Below are 5,253 nucleotides of genomic sequence, written 5' to 3'. Positions count from 1 at the left end.
GGATGTGCAGTCAAGGAGGTTTCACATCACCAAGATTCCTATCCCAGAAAAGTAGATGTTCATAGCTTTGGGAATGGAATGTGACCTTGTGGAGAGCTTATAAATGGACCCACGAGGGGTGCCTGTTCATATGGATAAGATAGGGCTATAAACGCCCTTATCTTGCCACAGCTCTTCTAGGCATCTTTAGGGTTAACAATCCCTTCTGAGAATTTCTGGTCTAACTAGTTGTCTAGCTTCACATCTTGTTTCTATTGATTGTTTGTAAACAGCTTTTGCTGCAACTGTTACTGCTGATTGATATCTTGATTATCATAGGTTATGGAAAGACTGTGTTTCTGTTTTAAGGTTCTGTTAGAAATTACTGATGTACACACTATATTGTAAATTCTTATCTCTGTATACTGTACTTGAGCATACCAATGTTATGTTAAAGAATTACTTCATCCCCATGTGACCATCTCACCTCATAATCAAATGACCCTAAATCCCTCACTAACCTACCCCTGCCCTCACTAAACTTAATAATAAATGCTGGTATATCCAGTGCATTGGCAGCAGCGGTGACCCCCCTGGACCCAGCTTTCACTATCTTGTGCATGTCTTTTATTTCTTGACCTGCCTATCCACCTGGGAACAAAGAAAGAGCCGCGTTGCATTGCAGGCTGCTGGTCAGATCCTGCAAGATTCCACCATGATTGTGAGGCCTCCCCAGCCCATGTGGAACTGTGAGTCAATTAAATCTCTTTCTTTTCTAAATTACCCAGTCTCAAGTAGTCCTTATCAGCAGCGTGAAAACAGACTAATACAATAGGCATGGCCAGACTAGGAAGCCCCACCTACAGGTCTCCTGATGGCAGGCACAAGCATCAGCACCAAGAAAAAATACACTGAGCAGCCACCAAGCACCTAGAGGTGTGCCTGTTTGTAGAGCTGTCACACCTCCTTGGCCTCACACTCTCTTCATTGAGCTTGGGAGGGGCCTAAACTCCTAATGCAAGTGAGTAGCTACTCCAAGTGTCTGAATATCTATTTGGGTATGGAGCAGAGAAGGCTATGCTGTACCACAATCTATGGCCAGGAAGGGTGGGGCCTCTCAGGCTGCTGATTCAGGCAAGTGGGAGCTCCAGTGCAGGTTGGCATTATCCAATCTGTTGAGAGTATGGAGAGAACATAATATAGTACAACAAAAATGAAATACAGGCAACTGTTTTCAATGGTTTTCAAAAGAAAGTGATTGCTTTAAATTATACCACATTGTGATATACCTTTGGAGGGACAAGAAGAAAATAAAAAAATAATGAGAAATGAAGTTAATTAAAATACATGTCACATTAAGATGAACTGATTTAAATCATAAAACTAATAGAAAAACAATTTCAAAGAAGAAGGAATTTATAGAATATTATATTTATTAACCCAGCCTGAGGAATTTAACAAAAGATAGTCTTTACAATAAAGAGATAGACAAGGGAAACTTGAATATCATAAAAGGTTTTAGTGTGTGATTATATATGAGTCTACAAAGTTAGATTTTTCTAAATGCCAAAATAAATACTACTAAACAAAACAAAATAGCAATTAAAAAGGCGGAGAAAGGGCGAATTTTCTATTTAAGGCTGGGACATTTCATGTTTTCCTTATCTCTGATATCAGAACTCCAGGTTCGTAGGTCTTAGGATTCTGGGACTTAGACCAGTGAGTCACGCAGGTTTTCAGGCCTTTATCCTTGAACTGAATCAAAAAGTAAGAAATTAAAGCATTAGACAGATATTTTTTCATAGTTACCAACAAAGTACTGTATGATATGCCATTGTCTGGATACACCACAGTTTATTTATCCGTTCAACTAGTAAAAGACATATTGGTGGCTTCCAAGTTTTGGCAATTATCCATAAAGCTGCTCTAAACATCTGTGTCCAGGTTTTTTTGTGGACATAAGTTTTCAAATCCTATGGGTAAATAACAACACCACAATTGCTGAATCACATAATAAACACATGTTTGTAAGAAACTGCCAAATTGTCTTCCAAAATGGTTGTACCATTTTGCATTCTTGGGAGCAACGAGTGAGAGTTCCTGTTGCTGCATATTTTCATCAGCATTTGTTGGCATTCTGGATTTTGCCCATCCTAAAAAGTTTATAGTGACAACCTTTTTGGTTTTGAAAGATACAGTCCAGTTATTTTTAAAAGTAAGTGTGGGTTTCTCTGAGGTATTGTCAAAATTCAACTGGGATTGAAAATTTTAGAGGAGAACTCCATAATGTGAAGTGCCCTCTCATTGAATCAAACAGGGGGTATATGGTACCAGTATGTTATTATTGGTGATGCTCACATTGATTAGTTAAAGTGGTGTCTTCCAAGTTGCTATACTGAGAGTTATTCTTCTCTTTGCATAATCTATTGATGAGAAATGAGAAACCAAGTGCAACCCACACTCAAGGGGAGAGGAATTAATTTCCACCCTCTAGAGGGAAGATTAACCAACAATATGTGCACATGTATTAAAACCACCACATTAATTAATAAATAATTTGGGGTGTTACTTTGAGTCTATGCAATGGCTTTTTTCTTTATAAAGTCTCCCACACTTTTAGCTTTCATCAATGCATTGCGCGTACTATACTTACTACAGTTACATCCTCATGGTGATTTTCTATATTCCTAATTCCTTCTATATTTATAAATTGGGTGTGAGCAATAGATGTCCCTTCCTCCAGATGTAGATACTTCTCAATATTTATTTTATTATCTACCATTATGCATTATAAAATAAACTATAGTGCAGAATGATGTCTGGCTTTAAAATAGTACCAAAGTGTTTATTCCAGCTTCTACTTCCATGCCTTTTTACAACTTCTTTCTATGTAGTGAGAAACCTGACTCCCATGATCTGTAATTTATTTGCTTATTTGCTCAATTCTAGTATGTATACAAACCATTTTTAAAATTACTAGCCCATATTCCTGTGAGAAACAAAGGTATTGATGAATTAGAGGATTTATTTTTATCTTTAACCTTACAGAATGTAGTTAAAATACTCTTTCCAAAGTTGTAAGTTCGGCTCCTTTTTATTATTTTCTGTTGCTTATGGTTTTACCTTTACAGAATGCCAGCTAATGGAATCACACAGTAAATAGCTTTTGTGGCTTTGTTCTTTCACTTATCTAAATGCCGTTATGATCCGTTCATGTTGACACATAAATCAATAATGAGATCTTTTCTATTGCCTAGTGATGTTTCCTTGTATGGATGTACCACAATTTATACAAATGTCCTTCAGCTGTTGAAGGACATTTAGGTTATTTCCAGTTTTTGGTCATTATAACTAAGGCTGCTATAAATACTCTCATATAATTTTTGGTGTGCATATAGTTTCTAGTTCACTTGGATGAAAATCTGGAAGTGCAAGTCCTCAGTCTTATGATAAACATATGTTTGTGTGTGTGTGTGTGTTGTGTGTCTGTGTGTGTGTATAAGGTTTCCTTTAAAAAGTTGTCAAATTATTTTCTAAATTGACAGTGACATTTTTAACTGAAACAAAACATAAGCGAGAATTTGTGTTGCTCTATAATCTCACGATATTTTATACTCTCGGTATTTTGTTGTTGGTTGTTGTTGTTGTTTTACTTTGTTTTTGCCGTTTTAATAAGGTTTATATAGTATCTTAGTGTGATTTGATTTTGTATTTTCTTAATGACTAATGATGCTGAGCATAATTTCCAATATTTATTTTCTACATAAATATCATTCTTGATGAAATGTCTCTTCAGATAGTCTATTCATTTATTATTTGGCTTGTTGTTTTGTTATTGTTGGGGTTTGTTTGAGTTTTGTTTTTCTTAATAGTCTAGATATGTGTTTTATAAGATACATAATTTGCAAATATTTTTCCCAGTATATAGCCTCTTTTTAAATGTAACACTTTCTTTTAAAGGGCATGAGCACTAAAATTTAAGGTTTTAGATTTGATAAAATTATTTTGTACAGCAAAAGCTCTTAAACTAGAAAACATTTTTTTCTTATGGATAATGCTTTTGAAGTAATAACTTGTCAAATTCAATATCATACAGACCATTTCTTATAACTTCTTATACAATTTTTATAGTTGTACATTTTATACTTATGTTTACGATCAATTTTGAGTTCAGTATAAACTGTGAGGTATAAGTTAAGGATGTTTGTTTTTTGTTTTATATTTTCTTATTTATTGCACATAACTGTCTGAATTTTAGTAAAGTTATTCCATCTCTACTTTGTTAAATTGTCTTTGCATCTTTGTCATAAATGTGTTCACTCTATGTGCTTGGGTGTATTTCTGGGGTCTTTATTTTAGTTCCTTTTGATTTATAGATCTATCCATTCCCCAGTGCCATAGATTTAACTATAGTAACTGTATATGAAGACCTGCAGAAGGACAGTGAGTGTCCTGAAAATTATTTTTTTGGTAGAATTATTTTTGCTATTTTAGTTTCTTTACCTTCCCAGATATATACTTTAGAATTAGTTATTCACACCCTTGAAAATATTGCAGCAATTTTGAACAGGATTTCATTAATCCTCTGGATCAAATTGGAGATAACTGACATAATAGTAATCTTGTATTTTTCTATCCACAAATATGGTATATTTCTGTATTTATTTAAATCCTCTTAGAGTTCTTTTTAAATATTGTGTAAAGACGTATTATATATTTTTTCTTACAAGATTTGTAGAATGAATAAGTGAAGACATCTGGGTTTGGGAAAATTTTTAGCTAAAAATTCAATTTCATTAATAATTATAGGACAACTCAGATTATCTATTTTTTTGTTAAGTTTTCTTAGGGAGAGGGAGGAGCAGGATGGTGGAATAGGAGGCTCCACTGATCATCCTCCCTGCAAGGACACCAATTTATCAACTATCTACATAGAAAAGACATCTTCATAAGAACCAAAGATCAGGTGAGCCCTCATAGTACCTGGTTTTAACTATATATCACTGAAAGAGGAATTGAAAAGATAGAATAAATAGTCTTGAATGGTGGATGCCACCCCTCCCTCACACCCTGGAAGAAGAGGCGTGGTGCAGAGAGCCTGTCTCTGGGTGGCAGGGGAGGGAGAACATGGCAATTGTGAGGCACTCCTGTTGTGAACATAGCAATTGTGAGGCAGTGCTATTCTGTTAGAGCAGAAACGAAAACCAGACCAAACTGAACTAATGCATGTCTACAAATGGAGCATTTAAACCAACCCTAGCCAAAGGGGAATCA

The 5,253-nt window shown here is 35.0% G+C and overlaps 1 long non-coding RNA gene across 2 annotated transcripts in view; it reads left to right on the top strand.

Moving 5' to 3' along the window:
* The first annotated feature begins 639 nt into the window (after nt 1-639).
* LOC131382447 (uncharacterized) overlaps nt 640-5,253 on the top strand; it is a 10,414-nt gene continuing 5,800 nt past the window's right edge. The window contains exons 1-2 of one of the 2 annotated variants that reach the window (XR_009211949.1): nt 640-728; nt 4,820-4,945. This is a non-coding gene — a long non-coding RNA (uncharacterized LOC131382447). Of the gene's footprint in view, nt 729-4,353; nt 4,423-4,819; nt 4,946-5,253 lie in introns of those variants that run through there. The other variant, XR_009211948.1, reaches the window with a different exon arrangement.

Source organism: Hylobates moloch, unplaced genomic scaffold (assembly GCF_009828535.3).
Source record: "Hylobates moloch isolate HMO894 unplaced genomic scaffold, HMol_V3 SCAFFOLD_24, whole genome shotgun sequence".
Taxonomy (NCBI): Eukaryota; Metazoa; Chordata; class Mammalia; order Primates; family Hylobatidae; genus Hylobates; species Hylobates moloch.
Note: the sequence above shows the minus strand (reverse complement) of the source record. Positions and strands in the feature narration are given on the sequence as shown.